The following is a 24,435-nucleotide window of genomic DNA, read 5'->3' as shown; positions in this document are numbered from 1 at the left end:
TTTTTGGGGATCTTGCCAGGTATTTGTGAGCCTGATTGGCCACTGTTGGAAACAGGATGCTGGGCTCGATGGTCTTTTCCAGTATGGCAATACTTATGTACTTATGGTTCAAAAATCACCCTATTTTAGACATTTTTGTACTTGCTGCATCTTTCTTTTAAGGCCATTTTCAAATAAAAAACGCTCAAGGGAAAAAACACACAAAAACAAGTCATTTGGATGCCTGGGGGCCAGCAGTCCTGTTAGATGGAACACAGACATCCCAGCAGAGCAGTGGGGCAGCCTAGGGGGAACTGCAGTGAACCTCACATTAAAGGTCCTAGGTACACATCGCATCATAACCCCCTTATATTGTATGGTGAGCCCTACAGGAATAGCAAAAAAAATATTGTACCCAACTGTACATCACTGCAATAGCCCTTATGCCTGCAGGTGTCACCTATATGTAGGTTCAGGAGGAATTTTATGGTTTTTGGGGCACTCACATTTTCCACCACAAGTGTACTAGATAGAGTGGGATATGGGCCTAAGTCCCCTTCTCTATAGTCCTCTGCACTAACCGTTAGGCTACTCCAGGGACCTGCTTGCTGATCTAAGAGAAATGGCCATTATATTTGCAGCTGTCATACAGCCTGGTATGTATGCACTGTCATTTTCATCTCTTAGGGGAATTAGAGAATGTCAGTGACCACTGAGGGATTAAGGGGGGAGTCATGCTTTTATCCCTACAGTGGTCATCTAGTCACTTTGGGTACCTTTTTGGCACTTAGTCATTATTGAAAGAGGTCTAGCCAAAAAACTCTTATTTTTTTGCCATGGATGTGTTACAATATTCCATTATCACAGAAAAACATCCAAACTGTAAGCCTGACCTAGTCATGCTCAAAACACACCCTCTTGAGATCTAGTCAAACTGCATAGAAAAAATGTCTTAAAAATGAACTTTGAAAATAGCGATTTGGACATTTTTACGAAAAAAAACCCCCCATCCATCTGCCATTTTGTGACTTTTTTTGGACATTTTTCTGTTCTGAAAATGAGCCCCAATATGTTCTTATGTTGCCATCCATGACTTCCTGTCTTACTCCTAACCTCCTGTCAGAGTTGGGAAGTAAAAGGCCACATCTTTATTTTCTATAAACATTTACCTTACTGGAGCCATGCACCTATCTCTGACAGCTGGGCAATTATGGTAATAGCTAGGTTGACTTCTATAGAGGGGCATTTTCGAAAGAAATGTCTAAGTCGGAATTTGGATGTTTTACAAAGAAGTCCAAATTCAGAGGCGAGGAGAAGGTCATTTTCGAAAAAGAGGGACGTCCATCTTTTGTGTTCGAAAATACCATGGACGTCCCTCGATTTGGACATTTTGTGATTTGGACGTCTTTGATTTTCATCCATTTTCGAAACAAAGACGTCCAAGTTTAAAATGTCCAAAGTCAAGCCATTTGGATGTGAGAGGAGCCAGGATTTATAGTACACTGGCCCTTCTGAAATGCCAGGACAGCACCCTAGGGGGCACTGCATTGAACTTCATAAAATGCTCCCAGGTACACAGCTCCCTTACCTTGTGTGCTGAGCCCTCCAAAATCCACTACCCCCAACTGTACACCACTACCATAGCCCTTACTGGTGAAGGGGGCACTTATATGTGGGTACAGTGGGTTTCTGATGGGTTTTGGCGGGCTCACAGTTTCCTGCACAAGTGTAACAGGTAGTGGGGGGGGGGGGGGGGCCTGGGTCCACCTGTCTGAAGGGCGCTAAAATACTCCAGGAACCTGCTGTCATGGACCTGAACATGACATCTTAGGCTGGCAAGTAATGTTCTTAAACACACTTTTTGGGGGTGGGAGGGGGTTAGTGATCACTGGGGGATTAAGGGGAGGTCATCCCTAATTCCCTCCTGTGGTCATCTGGTCATTTCGGGCACCTTTTTGTGCCTTATTCGTAATAAAAACAGGTCTAGCTCAAAACGTCCAAGTTTTAGTGCTGGACGTTTTTGCTTTGTTCCATTATGGCTCAAAGACGTCCACGTTTTAGGAATGCCCAAGTCCCTCCTTGAACACGCCTCCGATATGCCCCCTTGAGATTTGGACGTCCTTCCAACGGACTTCCGAGAAAGATGTGCAAAATGTGGTTTCGATTATACCGATTTGAACATTTCTGTGAGATGGACGTTCAAGTGCCGATTTATGCCACTTTTTGGCCGTCCATCTCTTTTGAAAATGAGCCTGATAGTCACTGGGCTCCTGCTGTGCTGCCAAGCTGTAATGCCTTCTGCCAGCATGGCAGAATCTAACAATGCGTCAGGCTTGCACTGAGCTCCCAAGCTTGGCTGCCTTCTAGAGATCATGACTGTAGCCAGCCCACTCCCATCAGATTCCTACAAGGGCTCAAAATTATGATGTTCTGTTTGGCATTTCTGTACCCAGAGAATGCCCACTGGTATCCTGCTTTTCCCTAAATCACAATGACCTCTTATCCATGACTGCACATAGTACATACCCCTCAGGATGCCACTGATCTGCTCAAGTGGAGTTACACCTCGTACTAACATTATGGGACAGTCCATTGAAAGGTGTTCTCTCCCATAAGGATAGGAACCATACTCCTAGTGATAAGATCCTTTCTTTAATGATTGACTTGGGTACCCCCTTTCCCAGAGACAGTGAGGTCCATGTACAAGAGTCTACCAGCTAACTTTGGGCCCTGTTTACTAAGCAGTGTTATAGGCGTGTTAACCATGTCTGTACCTACCATATCCCTATAGGCGCCTACATGGTCAGCACAAATTCTAAGTGTAGGCACGCTAAAAACACTAACGCACCTTAGTAAACAGGACCCTTTGGGAGTTAGTCAAATCTCGAGTTTTCAGATACTACCTTTCCAATCCTGTTCACTGGCCTAGACAAAATTTGCTCAGTTAAGAGTAAGCGTAATAGGGTGTTCTGGGGAGCGTAATTCAATTCCAGAGCTTCATTCGTCCTTTTCATTGAACACGACAAATATCAGTGAACATAATTCTAATGAAAATTAATCAGATGTAGCTAGGCATAAACCAGTTTCATGACATTTTCAATTTTGGCACGGGTTTCTTCTCCATTTCACTACATTCCGAGCAATACAGACTGCTACAGCGGGAATGGAGATCTGAGGAGGCAGAATTAATTTTCTAGGGGCAAAGGGGGAGGGGGGGTGTCATGTTCATTTTAAAAATCACCTCATTTGTGAAACATTGCAGGAAAAGCTAGATGAATCAGCTCCATTCTCGGCCTCCTCCTCGTTTCCCAGAACCACTGCTAAAAATAACAGCGGTGCAGATTAAATCCGCACCTATTTTTACTCTCTGTTGTGGACTGCGGCAGAAGCCACAAATTGAGAGGTAGCCATCGTTGGCAGTTGATGGGCAGTGGACCATAGCTTTCCACAAGATAAAATGGAGCCTTTTAAGAAAAACATCTCTTTTATTATGTGACATGAATAACCAGTTAAAGAAAATACTCTTCTGGAAACAGGCTCTTTGCTAGCCTGCATTTTCCTCACATGGCGATGTAACACAATCTGTTCAGACATGCCCACAAGTTTATCTGCAATTACTATGCTGCTTCTGGACCGTGGGTAATTTGCAGGGACTTTGCCAGGAAAATAAAAATTGTTAACATTGACTTCCCGCCCTTCCCGAGCTAAGATGCTGGAAAAAAAATCACCTTCATGCCACACGAGAAACCAGAGAAGCAAAAATGGATCATGGTGTTAACCACGTTCGACACGCTTCATCGCTTTATAGGAGGAAAACGAAGGTCTTCAACATCTACGGTGAGCTCATCATCTTTCTTCGATGTAATGTCAACCAGTAAGAAGCTGTTGGTGACGCAGGACTGCTATCATGGTGCAATCCCGAGAGTGGAAGCCCAGGAGTTAATAAAGCGACCTTTAGGACCGGATGCTGTGACTAGAGAATTTGGGGCAATTCTAGAAGTGAACATCTCCAGAACAGTTTGTTTTGCATGTCGCTTGTAGGAAGTTTCAATGTATTTGGGGTTTTCTGGACATTTTTTTTCAGTTTCTGATAATAGCGCACACTCTTTGAAAATAAAACGCACTGTGTGGAAAGAGAGCACGCTATTTCAGAAAGAGGGCATTCGCTTTTCCCAATAGGGACATATATGTGCACAGATTTCCCTCTTTCCACCCAATACACACTCTTTCCAAGGAGTGAGCAATATTTACTACTACTACTACTTATCATTTCTATAGCGCTACTAGACGTCTGCAGCGCTACTCACTGGACATGAAGAGATAGTCCCTGCTCGACAGAGCTTACAATCTAATCAGGACAGACGGACAGAACAAAAAAGGGATAAGGACAAAGAGTAGCAAGATTCCGTGCAGAATCCTAAAGAGTAGTAAGATTCCGGAATCCCATAGTAGCAAGATTCTGTTCAGAATCCCAAAGAGTAGCAAGATTCTGGAATCCCAAGACTACTACTATTACTTATCATTTCTATAGCGCTACTAGACGTACACAGCGCTGTGCACTTGAACATGAAGAGATAGTCCCTGCTCGACAGAGCTTGCAATCTAACTAGAGAACACTATTATTGGTGAACCAAAAAACATCCCTTCTCCCGATATTCAAAACCATTTAACAGGCCAGTAACGGCACTTGGCGTGTTAAATAGCATGTATCCAGCAATATTCAGTGTGGGATATTCCCGGTTAGTGCCCGGTTAACACCTAGAAGATAATCAGCTATATCACGCGATATAGCCAGCTATCCCCAAATATTCAATCTATATCCAGCTATTGTAAGCGGCCACATTGGTCTGCTTAAATAGCTGCTATGTCTTTAACCAGTTTAACGTTAACTGGCTATCTTCGAATATTGACGTAGCTGGTTGACTTTAAACTGGCTAAAAATAAACTGGATATTCAATAATGGTCACCGGAAATGGCCTGACATTGAATATGAGGGGTGAACGCCGACTACAGGAGTTAGCCAGGTTCCCACCTATGGTCTGAATATTGGACCAAAATGTCATGTTTTTTTCTCTTTGTTTTCATTTGGAAACAACATGCAACAACACAGGATATGGCATGTTGACATTTCCTGTGTCCTTGCAAATAACAGCCCATTCCTACATTTAGGTGATTCAATGAGACTCAGTAGGAGCCTGTTCTACAATTTATTTTTGTTACATTTGTACCCCACGCTTTCCCACTCATGGCAGGCTCAATGCAGCTTACATAGGGCAATGGAGGGTTAAGTGACTTGCCCAGAGTCACAAGGAGCTGCCTGTGCCTGAAGTGGGAATCGAACTCAGCTCCTCAAGTCCACCACCGTAACCACTAGGCCACTCCTCCACTGTTGCTACTATTTGAGATTCTACATGGAATGTTTGCTAGCTTTGTAACTGTTTGCATAAAGCTAGTTGAAAAAAGAAAAAAAGAAAAAAGTGACGTGATCTCCGATTTCACATGGACGCAGATGCTTTATAAGCCACAAGGTAAAAGCAGGTTTTGCCTTGTTTTGTGGATTGCTTGAGACAGAATAAAGAAGAAGAAGCGATTTATGTAGCCTTAACCCTTTGTCCCTGAGGAAATTGTTTTGAAACCCCGCGGAGTCGGGCGGATCCAGGGGAAGGCAATTGCTAATTGTTTCAGCAAGGCAACACAGTTCTTTTGCCAGAGAGGCAAGAACTCACGAGATAAGTGTACAGTTTTTTTCACCTAGTATATGTAATCTTTTAAACAAATGAATAAGTGATTTTATAGCACTGTGGTGATTGGGATGCAAAAAAATATGAGCAGAGGTTGCTCTTTACCCAAAAAAATACAGTAGGAGTTACCCAATGAAAGAAGTGCTATGCCACGTTGTAGCAGCATTATTGACTGCAGTCACGGTGGTTTATATCTGAGGGTACTCTACACATAAAAATTATTGATCACATACGGGTGAAATAACTGTTTGTTACTACACTTACTCGCAGTAGGTGGCTTTTGAGTCCTGGTTTGTGTTTATTAGCTATTCCACTAGCAACATTCCATGTAGAAGTCGGCCCTTGCAGATCACCAATGTGGCCACGCAGGCTTCTGCTTCTGTGAGTCTGACGTCCTGCACGTACGTGCAGGACGTCAGACTCACAGAAACAGAAGCCTGCGCAGCCTTCTACATGGAATGTTGCTAGTGGAATAGCAACATTCCATGTAGAATCTCCAACAGTAGCAACATTCCATGTAGAATCTCCAATCGTATCTATTTTATTTTTGTTACATTTGTACCCTGCGCTTTCCCACTCATGGCAGGCTCAATGCGGCTTACATGGGGCAATGGAGGGTTAAGTGACTTGCCCAGAGTCACAAGGAGCTGCCTGTGCCTGAAGTAGGAATTGAGCTCAGTTCCCCAGGACCAAAGTCCACCACCCTAATCACTAGGCCACTCCTCCACTGTTGCTACTATTTGAGATTCTACATGGAATGTTGCTATTCCACTAGCAACATTCCATGTAGAAGTCAGCCCTTGCAGATCACCAATGTGGCCGCGCAGGCTTCTGCTTCTGTGAGTCTGACGTCCTGCACGTACGTGCAGGACGTCAGACTCACAGAAACAGAAGCCTGCGCAGCCTTCTACATGGAATGTTGCTAGTGGAATAGCAACATTCCATGTAGAATCTGCAATAGTAGCAACATTCCATGTAGAATCTCCAATAGTATCTATTTTATTTTTGTTACATTTGTACCCTGCGCTTTCCCACTCATGGCAGGCTCAATGCGGCGTACATGGGGCAATGGAGGGTTAAGTGACTTGCCCAGAGTCACACTAGCAACATTCCATGTAGAAGTCCCTTGCAGATCACCAATGTGGCCGCGCAGGCTTCTGCTTCTGTGAGTCTGACATCCTGCACGTACGTGCAGGACGTCAGACTCACAGAAACAGAAGCCTGCGCAGCCTTCTACATGGAATGTTGCTAGTGGAATAGCAACATTCCATGTAGAATCTGCAATAGTAGCAACATTCCATGTAGAATCTCCAATAGTATCTATTTTATTTTTGTTACATTTGTACCCTGCGCTTTCCCACTCATGGCAGGCTCAATGCGGCGTACATGGGGCAATGGAGGGTTAAGTGACTTGCCCAGAGTCACACTAGCAACATTCCATGTAGAAGTCCCTTGCAGATCACCAATGTGGCCGCGCAGGCTTCTGCTTCTGTGAGTCTGACATCCTGCACGTACGTGCAGGACGTCAGACTCACAGAAACAGAAGCCTGCGCAGCCTTCTACATGGAATGTTGCTAGTGGAATAGCAACATTCCATGTAGAATCTGCAATAGTAGCAACATTCCATGTAGAATCTCCAATAGTATCTATTTTATTTTTGTTACATTTGTACCCTGCGCTTTCCCACTCATGGCAGGCTCAATGCGGCGTACATGGGGCAATGGAGGGTTAAGTGACTTGCCCAGAGTCACACTAGCAACATTCCATGTAGAAGTCCCTTGCAGATCACCAATGTGGCCGCGCAGGCTTCTGCTTCTGTGAGTCTGACATCCTGCACGTACGTGCAGGACGTCAGACTCACAGAAACAGAAGCCTGCGCAGCCTTCTACATGGAATGTTGCTAGTGGAATAGCAACATTCCATGTAGAATCTGCAATAGTAGCAACATTCCATGTAGAATCTCCAATAGTATCTATTTTATTTTTGTTACATTTGTACCCTGCGCTTTCCCACTCATGGCAGGCTCAATGCGGCGTACATGGGGCAATGGAGGGTTAAGTGACTTGCCCAGAGTCACACTAGCAACATTCCATGTAGAAGTCCCTTGCAGATCACCAATGTGGCCGCGCAGGCTTCTGCTTCTGTGAGTCTGACATCCTGCACGTACGTGCAGGACGTCAGACTCACAGAAACAGAAGCCTGCGCAGCCTTCTACATGGAATGTTGCTAGTGGAATAGCAACATTCCATGTAGAATCTGCAATAGTAGCAACATTCCATGTAGAATCTCCAATAGTATCTATTTTATTTTTGTTACATTTGTACCCTGCGCTTTCCCACTCATGGCAGGCTCAATGCGGCTTACATGGGGCAATGGAGGGTTAAGTGACTTGCCCAGAGTCACAAGGAGCTGCCTGTGCCTGAAGTGGGAATCAAACTCAGTTCCTCAGGCCAGGACCAAAGTCCACCACCCTAACCACTAGGCCACTCCTCCTACAATGACACCTGAGTCCCCAGATCCCATTATGGAATACTAGTGTAACCAGGTATCAGCACACCAAATATTTATGCTTATGCAGTTACACCAGGCCATAGACCTGAAGCCACTGTGGTCACCTAATGCATCAGGGACTCCCCAAGCTTACATTATACTGTAAGTTACACATGTAAGTGGCAGAAATGCCTATGTCCTGCCCAAGCTCTGCCTATGTGTACACCTCTTGCATTTATACACAATGGGTTCCTTTTACCAAGCCTTGCTAAAAAGTTGACGGAGCTGATGTCAGCTCATGAGTTATCTGCTAGCTGCATCCACTTTTAGTGTGGCGGTAAAATGGCCACCGTGCCATACTTTTTTGTAATGGCCACTCGCTAATTTTCCCATTAGTACAAGCACCTGCGTCAGGGCTCACACCAATGACAAAAGAGGCTTCAAGAGACTAATTTCAACCGTCTGATGTTTTCCAAAGTGTTCCTCCGAATGTCGTGCAGTGCAAGACTCACGCATACCATTAGTGTGACCCCTGACGCAGGTGTGGTAGCACCGAAACACGGCCCGTGTCGGGTCTTCCTCCAGTCGAATTCTACTATTAAAGGATTCTTTTGATGAAAGAACAAAGTAGGGTATACACAAAAAGTAGCACATATGAGTTATCTTGTTGGGCAGACTGGATGGACCGTGCATCTACTATGTATGTTACTATCCACCTTATAATTGAAAGAGAAAAACGCCTAGATTTCAACCCAAATCAGGAGATAGACGTTTATCTCACAAAAACGAATAAATCGGTATAATGGAAAGGTAATTTTGGACGTTTTCAACTGCACTCCATCGTGGAAGCGTACAAAGTTGACGGGGGCGTGTCGGAGGCATGGCGAAGGTGGAACTGGGGCGTGGTTATCGGCCGAGGAGAGATGGGCGACTTTCGCCGATAATGGAAAAAAAGTATGCGTTTGTAGCTAGAATTTAGGGCACTTTTCCTGGACCCTGTTTTTTCACGAATAAGGCCCCAAAAAGTGCCCTAAATGACCAGATTACCACCAGAGGGAATCGGGGATGACCTCCCCTGACTCCCCCAGTGGTCACTAACCCCCTCCCACCACAAAACATGATGTTTCACAACTTTTTATTTTCACCCTCAAATATCTACCCACCTCCCTGGCAGCAGTATGCAGGTCCCTGGAGCAGTTGTTAGGGGGTGCAGTGGACTTCAGGCAGGTGGACCCAGGCCCATCCCCCCCCACCTGTTACAATTGTGCTGCTTAATGCTTAGTCGTCCAACCCCCCCAAACCCACTGTACCCACATGTAGGTGCCCCCCTTCACCCCTTAGGGCTATAGTAATGGTGTAGACTTGTGGGCAGTGGGTTTTGAGGGGGATTTGGGGGGCTCAACACACAAGGGAAGGGTGCTATGCACCTGGGAGCTCTTTTACCTTTTTTTTTGTTTTTGTAAAAGTGCCCCCTAGGGTGCCCGGTTGGTGTCCTGGCATGTGAGGGGGACCAGTGCACTACGAATCCTGGCCCCTCCCACGAACAAATGCCTTGGATTTATTCGTTTTTGAGCTGGGTGCTTTCATTTTCCATTATCACTGAAAAACAAAAACGCCCAGCTCACAAATTGTCGAATAAAACATGGACGTCTATTTTTTTCGAAAATACGGTTCGGTCCGCCCCTTCACGGACCCGTTCTCGGAGATAAACGCCCATGGAGATAGACGTTTTCGTTCAATTATGCCCCTCCACATAACTGTGTTCCCTTTGTTTTTAAAGGCCCTTTGTGCTGTTTTTTCTGCTTGGACCTTTTTTGTACTTAGTTCCCTCTCTCTGTCCCATTAGTACAAGGCCATTAGGAGGCGGTAAGAACTCCCATTCTACTCCCATACTAATCAGGTAGCAGACGGTCATATGCCCACACTACCCAATTACCACAGACACGCCTATTATCCATCCATTAACATGACTCCCGTGCTGGAGAATCAAAAATAGTTTCCAGTGTGGGATTATAGTGGACTGAGTGGGAAACTACCTTGGGATGCATTAGCATGTCAACAACAAGCAAACAATTCTACCTCATACACAATGAGTTTGAGGGCACTCTGGCAGGCACACCATAAAACAAAGCGGAGAAAAAAAGACTTCAGAACAATCGGTTCCACCTCGTTTTTAAAGGACACACCTTAGATATAACGAGGGAGCCGTTTACAATCATGTGTCTTCACAAAAAAACTCCACATAAACTTTCAAAGGAGCACTGCCATGTGCCACCACAAACCTTGTGGGAGACTCAATTCGCTTATCCAAGCTTGGAAAATGTACTTAGCTCAATATACTGATGTCTTCGCCATTCATAATTCAATCCAGGTCCCAATGCTGTACTTTCTCAAAATTCCTCAAATCCCGACAGGGAAGCCCTGTTTCGCTATTTCATAGCTGCCTCAGGGGAATATTTTCTTTCTTTCTCATCCAAGCATTTTAAATTCCCGTCCGTCTCCAAGACACCCTGGAACAGAAAATGGCTGATGCCTGCCAGAGTGCCCTCAAACTCATTGTGTATGAGGTAGAATTGTTTGCGTGTTGTTGATATTTTATTATACCTATTCCGGATATACAGTGGGGGAAATAAGTATTTGATCCCTTGCTGATTTTGTAAGTTTGCCCACTGACAAAGACATGAGCAGCCCATAATTGAAGGGTAGGTTATTGGTAACAGTGAGAGATAGCACATCACAAATTAAATCCGGAAAATCACATTGTGGAAAGTATATGAATTTATTTGCATTCTGCAGAGGGAAATAAGTATTTGATCCCCCACCAACCAGTAAGAGATCTGGCCCCTACAGACCAGGTAGATGCTCCAAATCAACTCGTTACCTGCATGACAGACAGCTGTCGGCAATGGTCACCTGTATGAAAGACACCTGTCCACAGACTCAGTGAATCAGTCAGACTCTAACCTCTACAAAATGGCCAAGAGCAAGGAGCTGTCTAAGGATGTCAGGGACAAGATCATACACCTGCACAAGGCTGGAATGGGCTACAAAACCATCAGTAAGACGCTGGGCGAGAAGGAGACAACTGTTGGTGCCATAGTAAGAAAATGGAAGAAGTACAAAATGACTGTCAATCGACAAAGATCTGGGGCTCCACGCAAAATCTCACCTCATGGGGTATCCTTGATCATGAGGAAGGTTAGAAATCAGCCTACAACTACAAGGGGGGAACTTGTCAATGATCTCAAGGCAGCTGGGACCACTGTCACCACGAAAACCATTGGTAACACATTACGACATAACGGATTGCAATCCTGCAGTGCCCGCAAGGTCCCCCTGCTCCGGAAGGCACATGTGACGGCCCGTCTGAAGTTTGCCAGTGAACACCTGGATGATGCCGAGAGTGATTGGGAGAAGGTGCTGTGGTCAGATGAGACAAAAATTGAGCTCTTTGGCATGAACTCAACTCGCCGTGTTTGGAGGAAGAGAAATGCTGCCTATGACCCAAAGAACACCGTCCCCACTGTCAAGCATGGAGGTGGAAATGTTATGTTTTGGGGGTGTTTCTCTGCTAAGGGCACAGGACTACTTCACCGCATCAATGGGAGAATGGATGGGGCCATGTACCGTACAATTCTGAGTGACAACCTCCTTCCCTCCGCCAGGGCCTTAAAAATGGGTCGTGGCTGGGTCTTCCAGCACGACAATGACCCAAAACATACAGCCAAGGCAACAAAGGAGTGGCTCAGGAAGAAGCACATTAGGGTCATGGAGTGGCTTAGCCAGTCACCAGACCTTAATCCCATTGAAAACTTATGGAGGGAGCTGAAGCTGCGAGTTGCCAAGCGACAGCCCAGAACTCTTAATGATTTAGAGATGATCTGCAAAGAGGAGTGGACCAAAATTCCTCCTGACATGTGTGCAAACCTCATCATCAACTACAGAAGACGTCTGACCGCTGTGCTTGCCAACAAGGGTTTTGCCACCAAGTATTAGGTCTTGTTTGCCAGAGGGATTAAATACTTATTTCCCTCTGCAGAATGCAAATAAATTCATATACTTTCCACAATGTGATTTTCCGGATTTAATTTGTGATGTGCTATCTCTCACTGTTACCAATAACCTACCCTTCAATTATGGGCTGCTCATGTCTTTGTCAGTGGGCAAACTTACAAAATCAGCAAGGGATCAAATACTTATTTCCACCACTGTATGCATTAGCGTGTCCCATGGTAGTGGCCTTTTATTGCATGGTTGGCCCGCGTTAGGCCTAGCACACCTTATTAAAAGGGCCCCTTGGCTACTTATCTACGCCCTTTGCCTTGTGGTTTAAACCACTTATGTTGTTATCAGACAACATAAGTAAAAGGGCTCCTTAGTTTTCTTTATAGAATAACTTCAAAAAGGCGCTTTCCTAGAATCTAAATCTAGGTTCCCCTTGGTAGAATTACATTCATAAAGGCTGGATTTAGCATCCACGATTGCAAGAAGGGGTCCTGGGGGCACGAACTAAGGGGCTGATGACTGTCACTGTCCTGATGGGACCGGTGGCATAGCCAAGGGTGGGCCGGGATGGGCCCAGGCCCACCCACTTTGGGCTCAGGCCCACCCAGTAGCAGCACACCTATGATGTGACTGGCAGGGATCCCCATGCCCCACCAGCCGAAAACTCCCAACAACTGTCCGTCGTGCATACCTTGTAAATAGCAGATCTTCGCCTCCAGTGAGCTGTGAGGACTGTTCCAGAGTTTAAAAAGGCATGGGATAAGCATGTGGGATCTCTTAGGAACAGGAAGAATTAGGGGTTACAGAGGATGGGCAGACTGGATGGGTGATATGAGCTTCATTCTGTTTCTGAGTCTGACGTCCTGCACGTACAACGTGCAGCGACGTCAGACTCAAAAGAAACTTTCGGCGCCAGCTTTAGTGGAAGAAATGAAAGGACCTCGGCTTGGCTGGCGGGGGTTGGGGTTCCCCCGCCAGCTGACGGAATTCTTTTAAAGGCAGCCGGCAGCGGCAGGAGGACGCGGACCTCAGCTGGCGGGGGTTGGGGTCCCTCGCCAGCGAAGGTAGGCGAGTAACGGAGGGGGAGGGATGGCAGCGGTAGGGGGGTCCAGGGCGAAATCTGCGGGGGCCCAGGCCCCTGAGGCCCCACGCAGATACGCCCCTGGGGACAAGGTGGAGTTCTTCTGCCTACTCATCTTGGGCCCAGGCCCACCCAAAACTGCATGTCTGGCTACGCCCCTGGATGGGACTAAAGCAAATTAGGAAGGGTATTAGGGAACGAAAATGCTGGCTAGTTGCAAAGGAAGGTTCGTAGTGCCAGATCCTAGCTCTGCTTCCCTTTGAGGTGGATATTCAAGGGAGTAAGAGGATGCTGGTGACTGCAAATCCTGTTCAGTGAGGCAACTCAGACACCGCTTATATTGTAAGGAAAGGGGATGGGATTTGGAGAATAAGCCAGCAGATCAGTATAATATCCAAAATATTTTGTTGAAGATACTGTACGTTAGACAGTCGCCCTTCTTAAATACGAACAATCTCAAATTGCATATCAGGACAAGGATAAAAGGAATTTTAAAAACACCAACACAAGCAGCACAAAACAGCGTCTCCTGTCCTGTTGCCAAGTGAGCGGTAAAACGTCTACTGTCAAAAGCTTATACTGATCTGCTGGCTTATTCTCCATGTTGGATTTTGCAGATCGTTTGCCTTGCTGTTTTCAAGGGGATGGGATTTGACATACAAATCAATGCAGGTTTTACATATTATATACAGATATTTATTTTGTATCAGGGCAATGGAGGGTGCAGGGGAGCGCTGAAAAATGGGTTGCGGTAGTGTAGGCGTGTGTTGTGGACGTGCACAGATCCATTTTTCAGCGCACCTGTAAAAAATGCCTTTTTTAAAGAAATTTTGACCAAAAATAGACGTGCGGCAAAATGAAAATTGACACGCGTCCGTTTTGTGTCTGAGACCTTACCGCCAGCCATTGACTTAGCGGTAAGGTCTCACACGTTAACCGGGTGGTAAGGGTTAATGCACGTCAAATGCCTTTTACTGCGGGGTAGCGCCGCGTGCCAGAAAATAACATTATTTTCTGGTGCGCGCGGTGGACACACGCCAAAAATGAAATTACTGCCCAGCACACGTGGTTGCCAGGCGTTAACTTGGAATCGGCGTGCATTGGGCACACGTAGGCCCTAACGTGGCTCAGTAAAAGAATCCCTCATGTGACTTGCCCAGAGTCGCAGGGAACTGTGGTGGGAATCAAACCCGGTTCCCTTGGTCTTGAGCTACAGCGCTAACCTCGACAAGGTTACCTTGCAGCCTTATGAGTGTAGAAGATCAGAGTTGTATAATTTCTCTAATAAAAAAAAAAAAAAAGAAACAGCAAAGTCAGTGAATTTTGACACTCTCACCTGGCTCATGGTTAGGAAGAAGTTTAGAGTGAATTTGCCTTCTCAAATTCTGCTCAAAGTTCAGCCGCTTTCATAAATTACTCCTTTTATTAAGTGCTGCCAGAAAAACAGAGCTTTTAAAGGGCAGCTCCCACTTGAAGATTGAAGATACTCACAAAGATTAATACTGGCTAGAATTTAGAGACCATTTATGAACAAATGTGCAGATGCTACCGTAAGCCTCATAACTGCAAGAGAAACATCCCCAGACCTTTCATGGTATTAGGACAGCAGAGGGTAATGCGGTTCTCTAATGAGAAAAGCAGAAAAGAGCCTGTTTATTTGAGGATGGGGAAATTTATTTGAGGATGTGTAGATAAATTATGGGAATTATGGATGCCCAGGGATAATGTTTTTGCACATTTGCGGAAGGGGGTAATTCTGCAAAGTAGGGACTAACTTTTACACATCAGTTATGCTTATAAATGTTTACAGTACTAGCCTATGTGCACACACATGCTGGATAAGTGCTTGTGCTATTCTGTAAGTATGCACATATTTCCAACAGCATATAGCTTGCAGATGGTTGTACAAATGGGCGGAGCCTGGGTGAAATGTGGGAGAAGGAGAAGGCCGGCCATCTTCCGACACAAATCGGGAGATGGCCAGCCATCTCTTAAAGCCGGCCAAATCGGTATAATCGAAAGCCGATTTTGGCCGGCTTCAACTGCTTTCCGTCGCAGGGCCGGCCAAAGTTAAAGGGGGCGTGTCGGCCGGGTACTGAAGGCAGGACGGGGGGCATGGTTAAGAGATGGCCGGCCTTGATCGATAATGGAAAAAAGAAGGCCGGCTCTGACGAGCATTTGGGCGGCTTTACTTAGTCCATTTATTTTTAAGACCAAGCCTCAAAAAAGTGCCCCAAATGACCAAATGACCACCGGAGGGAATCGGGGATCACCTCCCCTTACTCCCCCAGTGGTCACCAACCCCCTCCCATCCAAAAATAAATGTGTCTACATTTTTGTGCCAGCCTCAAATGTCTAATCCAGCTCCCTGACAGCACTAAGCAGGTCCCTGGAGCTGTTTTTAGTGGGTACTACAGTGCACTTCAGGCAGGCAGACCCAGACCCATCCCCCCTACCTGTTACACTTGTGGTGGTAAATGGGAGCCCTCCAAAACCCACCAGAAACCCACTGTACCCACATCTAGGTGCCCCCTTCACCCATAAGGGCTATGGTAGTGGTGCACAGTTGTGGGGAATGGGTTTGGGGGGGGGGGGTTGAGGGGCTCAGCACACAAGTTAAGGGAGCTATGTATCTGGGAGCTTTTTCTGAAGTCCACTGCAGTGCCCCCTAGGGTGCCCGGTTGGTGTCCTGGCATGTGAGGGGGACCAGTGCACTACAAATGCTGGCTCCTCCAATGACCAAATGCATTGGATTTGGCCGCCATTAGTTTCCATTATCGCCGCAAACCAATGGCGGCCATCTCAAACGCCGGCCCAAATGTTGAGATTTGGCCGGCCATCTTGTTTTGATAATATGGTTGGGTATGCCGCTTTACGGGGCCGGCCTTAGAGATGGCCGGTCCCGTTCGATAATGCACCTCCATGTTACACATGCAACTTAGAGAACACTCTACCTTATCCCCCAGATTCTATAAAGGTTGTCCAAATTTGGCAGCAACTCATCGCCACCAGGGGCGTATCTGGACTCTGGCGGTAGGGGGGCCAGAACCAGAGAGAGGGGGCACATTTTAGCCCCCCCAATGACCCCCCCCCCGCCGCCACTGCCGCCACTGCCAGAACCTCCCCACCAACGACTCTCCACCCTCCCCCCCGCCATCAACCCTCCCCCGCTGCCGTTGTTTACCTTTGCTGGCGGGGGACCCCAACCCCCCGCCAGCCGAGGTCCGCTTGCCGCCTTTAAAGATATTTCTTCAGCTGGCAGGGGACGCCAACCCCCGCCAGCCAACCCGACGTCTTTAAAGTTCTTCTTCGGCCTCCGTGGCCGTGCTGTAGTTGACTGTTCAATCCAGTTCGGAGTCTGACGTCCCAGCACGTTGTACGTGCAGGACAACGTGCTGGAACGTCAGACTCCGAACTGGATTGAACAGTCAACTACAGCACGGCCACGGAGGCCAAAGAAGAACTTTAAAGACGTCGGGTCAGCTGGCGGGGGTTGGGGTCCCCACCAGCTGAAGAAATATCTTTAAAGGTGGCAAGCGGACCTCGGCTGGCGGGGGGGGGGGTCCCCCGCCAGCAAAGGTAAACAACGGCAGCGGGGAGGGTTGACGGCGGTAGGGGGGTCCTGGGCAAAATCTGCGGGGGCCCAGGCCCCTGTGGCCCCACACAGATATGCCCCTGATCGCCACCATGGGCACTAACCTGTAGTGCACCACAAGGATCGATACGGTCACCTATTCTGTTCAATATCTACCTCAAGCCACTTGGATGATGTGCAGTTACTCATACCCATTGAACCTGACTTACCCACAGCCCTGAATAAATTGACTACCTGTCTAACATCAATTCAAGAATGGGCTAAACACAACAAACTTTGTCTGAACCCAAGTAAAACCGAGCTTCTCTGGGTCTCCTAACACAAGTGGATACATACCTGACATCAAAATCCCTTTTGAGAAGTACGCACTCCCACTCAAATCACAAGTCAGGAACCTTGGAATACAGTTAGATACAACACTTACTCTGATTCCCCAAATCCAAGCAACCTTCAAGAGCTACTTCTATTATTTGTGACAGCTACGCTGCCTATCTCTTTACACTGAGAAGGTAAATCTTATCCTAGTTGTGCATGCCATAACAACATCAAGGTTGGGTTACTGTAACGCACTCTACAACGGTCTGACTACAAAGGGCCTGCACCAGCTCCATTGATTTAGAATGTTGCAGCAAGACTAATAGAAGGTTGCAAGCGACATGACCACATCACACCAATCTGGAAAAACTTCACTAGCTACCAGTACAATACAGGGCTAAATTTAAAACTCTGTGTCTTATGTTCAAGGCCCTTAAAGGAAATAGCCCTGAGTACCTGAAGAACAGGATGATCCTCTACCCACCTCCAAGGACACTAAGATCCTCCCAAGGAGTATCCCTAACCACATCCTCTCCAAAAGACATTAATTATGATTTTTCAAATGAAGGAGAGGGAATGAGGGGGCATATGACAAAGTTAAGAGGGAAAGTGGTGAAGGCAGTTAGCTTAGCAGAGTTTAAAAAGGGGTTGGACGGATTCCTAAAGGACAAGTCCATAAACCGCTACTAAACGGACTTGGAAAAATCCAAAATTCCAGGAATAACATAAGTACATAAGTACATAAGTAGTGCCATACTGGGAAAGACCAAAGGTCCATCTAGCCCAGCATCCTGTCACCGACAGTGGCCAATCCAGGTCAAGGGCACCTGGCACGCTCCCCAAACGTAAAAACATTCCAGACAAGTTATACCTAAAAATGCGGAATTTTTCCAAGTCCATTTAATAGCGGTCTATGGACTTGTCCTTTAGGAATCTATCTAACCCCTTTTTAAACTCCATCAAGCTAACCGCCCGTACCACGTTCTCCGGCAACGAATTCCAGAGTCTAATTACACGTTGGGTGAAGAAAAATTTTCTCCGATTCGTTTTAAATTTACCACACTGTAGCTTCAACTCATGCCCTCTAGTCCTAGTATTTTTGGATAGCGTGAACAGTCGCTTCACATCCACCCGATCCATTCCACTCATTATTTTATACACTTCTATCATATCTCCCCTCAGCCGTCTCTTCTATAGAATGTTTGTACGTTTGGGAAGCTTGCCAGGTGCCCTTGGCCTGGATTGGCTGCTGTCGTGGACAGGATGCTGGGCTTGATGGACCCTTGGTCTTTTTCCAGTATGGCATTACTTATGTACTTATGTAGGCTTAGGAGTAACCTGAGGAAGTATTATTTCACAGAAAGGGTGGTGGAGGCGTGGCATGGTCTCCCCGTGGAGGTGGTGGAGTCGAGGACTGTTCCAGAGTTTAAAAAGGCATGGGATAAGCATGTGGGATCGCTTAGGAACATGAAGAATTAGGGGTTACAGAGGATGGGCAGACTGGATGGGTCATATGACCTTTATCTGCCGTCATGTTTCTATGTTTCTAAAATGCCCAAGGGCAACCTTCGAAAGCTAATCAAGAAATGTATTAAGTTATGTCCAATAAAAAAAGTATCATCTTACTTTCTTTTCCATGTTTTATTTTGTTTGATTTCTATTGATAACCTTAAGAGTGGACTAACACGGCTACCACACTCCTCTACTTAAGATGCCCAAGAAATAGGAAGGTGCTGGAAGTGTGTAATTGGCAGTAGACAACTTCATTCCAGTAATCATGAAGTTCAGGAATACCCATGCCAACACCAGCACCACAGAAATCAAGCTCCTGACTGGATAGTAAATTTAAAATTCTGTATTTCCCAGCCTGCTCATTACAGTTTTAAATATAACTGGATCCTGCAGTCGATTTCCAGTATAAGGGGGAGGGGGATACTGTGTATAAATATATATTAAAAAAAAAAAAGTCAAGAGGATCTCACTGAGATAATGATTCACAAACTGCAGTAGACTGTGATTAGCAACAATGCCTTCCAAACTTCGGCTGGAAGTGGTAACGGTAACCGTTAAGAGACTCATACATTGTGGTTGCCTTGGCTATGCAGTGATGTCATTTCAGAGAATGAAACCAAAGGCTACAATTTTTTTCTAAACCATTTTATTTGCTGTTCAATTGGCATTTTGTGTGAGTACAGTGGTTCCAAACCAAGATCTTAGCTAACCCTCACTTGTTCATGGCTTGTCAAGTGCCAAAGGCTGGGTCTCTGCTGGGATCTGGAAGTTGCCTAGTTTTACCTCCTAGGGCAGTGATGGCGAACCTTTCAGAGACTGAGTGCCAAAACAGCAACGTAAAATCTAATTATTAATCGAAAGTGCCAACAGGGCGTTTGGCATGCTCTTGAATATTTAATGTGATTTTTGCTGTTGCATGCATGCTGATAACTCCCTTTCCCTCCATCCATATGCATCTCCTTCTTGTCTTCCCTTCCCTCCCCTCCATCCGTCCAACAAATGCCCTCCCCTCCATCCATCCATGTCCAGCAACCCTCCTCTCTCCTGCCCTCCCCTCCATCCATCCATACCCAGCGATTCTCTTCTCTCCCCTGCCCTCCCCTCCCACTCCCATCCATGCCCTGCATGTAAATCTTTTTTATTACCTCCGTCGACGTGGCCGCGTCTTTGAAAGCCCTGTCCATCTCTAGCCTTCCCTTCGTGAGTTCGTTTCCTCAAAGTCAGTCACGCCCTCGCGGAAATGATGTCAGAAGGCAGGACTGACTCAGAGGGAACAAACTCACGAAGGGAAGGCTAGAGACGGGAAGGGCTTTCAAAGACGCGGCCGCTTCGATGGAGGTAATCAGCGCCAGCGGGGAGGACATGCGAGGGGATGTTGGGTGGGCAGGCCTGAAGAGAAAGTGGCTGGGCCTTGGCCCATCCAGACCCACCAGGGGCGTAGCCCCTGGCGACGGCGCGCGTGCCAACAGAGAGGGCTCTGTGTGCCCTCTCTGGCACGCGTGCCATAGGTTCGCCATCACTGTCTTAAGGCAAAGATCTCTTTTCCCGCTTGTGAACCTGGGCAGTGAGTGACTCATTTTCTATTAGGTATCATAAATGTAATCTGGTCTATTCTTGAATTTTTTTTTCTTTATATACTTTATCCACCTCATTCTATAAAGCTGAATATTTGGGGCATGTGTCACACCCCTTACCTGGTTTAGGAAGCCAATTAGGACTTTTGAGAAAAAAATCCACCCAAATGGTGCTTTATGACATTTTTGGACATTTTTCTTGGATGTCTTTCTCTTTCGAAAATGTGCCCCATTGTTTCAAAAAAATGTTATGGATTTTTGACCAACTATCAGGAGGATGATTAAAAAAAATAATCTCAATGGGACCTACTTTGATTGAAAAATCATCTAATAATTGACATATAAGTAATTCTAAACCTGGAATAATTTTTCTTTCAACAAGTGTTAGTTTAAGAAAACATTTACAAACAACAGCCAAACCTTAGCCCCTTTTATCAGTCCTATTTCCAAATATGGCACAATATCCAGGAGAGACAAACGAGATTACACACAGCTGTTAGAATCTGTTAACCAAGTTTCTGCTATAAAAACTATTTCAGGATCATTATCCTGAAGTAAATCATGGATTAAAATAGATTTGCTACTTCCGGATCTAGCATTAAAATGTAAAAGTGGCATCGAAGTGGAACATTCTGTATGGGAATATTTATAATCCTTCTATAACGATTTCAAACATCTTTCCCGATTATCAAAGATTCTCCAGCAAATAAACATTTGAGGAAGTCTATAATTTATAACAGTCTCTATGTGACAAGCCAGCTCATTTTCGAAAGTGATCGCCGGCCATCTTCTGACACAAATTGGGAGATGGACCAGCGATCTCCTCAACCCGGCCAAATCGATATTATCGAAAGCCGATTTTGGCCGGGTTCAACTGCTTTCTGTTGCGGAGCCGGCGAAACATCAAGGGGGCGTGTTGGTAGGGTAGTGAAGGCAGGACAGGGGTGGGACGGGGCGTGTTCATGAGATGGCCGGCTTCGTCTGATAATGGAAAGAAAAAGTCAGGCTTGACAAGCATTTCGCCGGCTTTACTTGGTCCCTTTTTTGTCACGACCAAGCTTCAAAAAAGTGCACCAACTGACTAGATGACCACAGGAGGGAATCAGGGATGACCTCCCCTTACTCCCCCAGTGGTCACCAACTCCCTCCCACCCAAAAAAAACCCTTTTTTGCCAGCCTCTATGCCAGCCTCAGCAGTATGCAAGTCCCTGGAGCAGTTTTTAGTAGGTGCAGTGCACTTCAGACAGGTGGACCCAGGCCCAACCCCCCCTACCTGTTACACTTGTGGTGGTAAAAGTTGAGCCCTCCAACCCCCCCCCCAAACCCACTGTACCCACATCTAGGTGCCCCCCTTCACCCCTTAGGGCTATGGTAATGGTGTAGAGTTGTGGGGAGTGGGTTTTGGGGGGAATTTCGGGGGCTCAGCAAAACAAGGTAAGGGAGCTATGTACCTGGGAGCTATTTTTATTATTTTTTTTTAATTTTTAGAAGTGCCCTCTAGGGTGCCCGTTTGGTGTCCTGGCATGTGAGGTTGGCCAGTGCACTACAAATGCTGGCTCCTCCCATGACCAAATGACTTGCATTTCGCCGGGTTTGAGATCGCCGGCATTTTTTTCCATTATGGCCGAAAACCGATGCCGGCCATCTCAAACCCAGCGAACTGTGACATTTGGCCGGGCCCAACCGTATTAGTGAAGAAAAAAATGGCCAGCCATCTTTTTCGAAAATACGGTTGGCTCCACCTGCTTGTGGCGCCGGAGATGGCCGCCCATAGAGATGGCCAGCGCCTTTCGATTATGCCCCTCAAGATGATACAGAATAAAAGTCAATCAGGCAATGGCAAAGGAAAAAAAATGAGGGGCCATTTTACTAAGCTGCGTAGGCACGTATGCACGTTCTACGCACATCAGCTTTGAACTACTGCTCAGCTACTGCGTGGCCCATGTGGTAATTTCATTTTTTATGTGCGCTAGAAAATTTTCCAGCATGCAGCACTAACAGGGCAATAATTGACATTGTATGTGCGCTGACAATTAATGCATACTACTAACACGGGTTAAATATCTTAATTATCGGTCAGTCTAATCACCTATCCCTCTACTTTGACCTAATCATCTTTTATCAAAATCAATACTAAGTATTGTTACAAACACATTATTTTATTCAAATCAAACATAATCACTAATAAAAGTTTAACAGACTACTTATACAAGGACTGTGTTCTGTATTAACGCCTATGATACTCGATATAGTTCTTCAAACTTTCATAACCCATTAAAAGTACATCATCAAAAAAGTCAGATGACTTATCTTGTCTTCATTCCAGACGACGAAATGTAAAGTATTCCATCATACAGTTCATGAAAGAGTATCAGTAATTAGTCCGTTGATGAACAGAAAACAAAATCCAAAAAAGAAGAAATTCACAATATCCTCGGGGTGGGTCAATATTCTCTGAAGCAAATGACTCCACTCAAACCGGATCCTTATGTCAAATTTTCTTCACAGCGATGTTTAGTTTCACATTCATACATATATATATCCACAGATCTCAACACAGGCCGTGTTTCATTATAACTTCTTCAGGAGATCCAGCCACATTAGAACACTGGGCTCACAACAGGAAATCCCTTCTGATAGCATACACCGTCATAATTAAATTGCTGCCCGGTTACCAGCGGGATAGTACGGGAGCCCTTCCCTCCACCTCAATGGGTGGCAGTAAGGGCTCCCCCTCGAAATGGCCACGCGGCAAGTGCTTTATTTGCCGCCCAGCCATTTCCTGTAGAAAAGCGAGACCTTCCCTTTTACCAGCTGCGGTAAAAGGGGGCCTCAGCATGCGTGTAAAACTCTCGCCGACACCAGCGCCAGCCTCCTTTTGCCACAGCTTGGTGAAAGGGGCCCAAAGTAAAGTAAGTCCAAGGGTGGAGTCAGAGGGGACCCGGAATAGTATCCAGAGATGCTGCTCGAATAACTATCTGGGCAAGTAGGACCTTTAGAGGGTGGAACTCTTAGGAAACTGTGGGGCCCTTTTAAAAAGGTGCGGTAGGCTGTATGCACGTGCAGTGTGTACCAGAACAAGACTACTGCCAGGCTAGTGCCCCCTGGTTGTAAGTTCGGATTTGGCATGCATCCATAACGCCGGGACAAATTATTATTTTTTTATTTCCTATCGCACATGGCATTTTTGGCGTTAATTGGCAGTTGGCGTGCACCGACCGGTCGCCACACATGTAGCACGTGAGCCCTTACTGCTAGGCGAATGGGTTTCAGTAAGGTTTCAGGCCGAAAATGGACGCGTATTGGTTTAAATTTGAGCACACATCTATTTTCTGGTCCCTTACAAAAAGGTCTTTTTCCCTAGACGCGGTAAAAAAAATGACCTAGTGTGCACCCAAAAGGCACGCTCACACTACCACAGGACACTTTTTACCGCAGGACCCCTGTGAAATGCCAAGGTTACTTCACTACATATTGTCATTGGTCTTGGGTTTTAAATACATTTTACTTACACATCTTCAGTGCTTAATAAACATCTTCAGTGCTTAACCAATAACCTGATTAGAATTTATTTGCTGAAATTGTCAAATTTCAAAATTTAAAATTTTTCTAACTAGTCAGAACTTATTTGTAAACATTAATCAGGAGACCACGCTAGGCATATATGACCATCCCTGGGAAAAGGTGACTAAAGTATTAGATCTAAAACGCTGGGAATGACCAATTTATTTATTTATTTTCTGCATTTATATCCCACATTTTCCCACCTCTTTGCAGGCTCAATGTGGCTTACAAATACCGTTGCGGCGATCGCCATTTCCGGAATAAGAAATACAGAGTAATGTTCCAGTTAGAGTATATACAATACACAGTAAATTAGAAGAAAATCGGTAATCAATACATTTCAGGTGTCATAGATCTATAAGCAGTATGAAAAAGTTACATGTTTGAACTTCTGTACCTTTTTTAATTTTTTTCACATAAAACGATGGGGTTTGGACGGTTGTATTACGAATTGTTTGCTCTTGGAGCCCTTTTACTAAGGCATGTAGGCGCCTATGCGCATATAATGCACATCAAATCGGAACTACTGCCCGGCTGCTGCGTGCCCTGGGTGGTAATTCTAATTTTGACACGCTTCCA

This window comes from Microcaecilia unicolor, chromosome 5 (assembly GCF_901765095.1).
Source record: "Microcaecilia unicolor chromosome 5, aMicUni1.1, whole genome shotgun sequence".
NCBI lineage: Eukaryota > Metazoa > Chordata > Amphibia > Gymnophiona > Siphonopidae > Microcaecilia > Microcaecilia unicolor.
Note: the sequence above shows the minus strand (reverse complement) of the source record.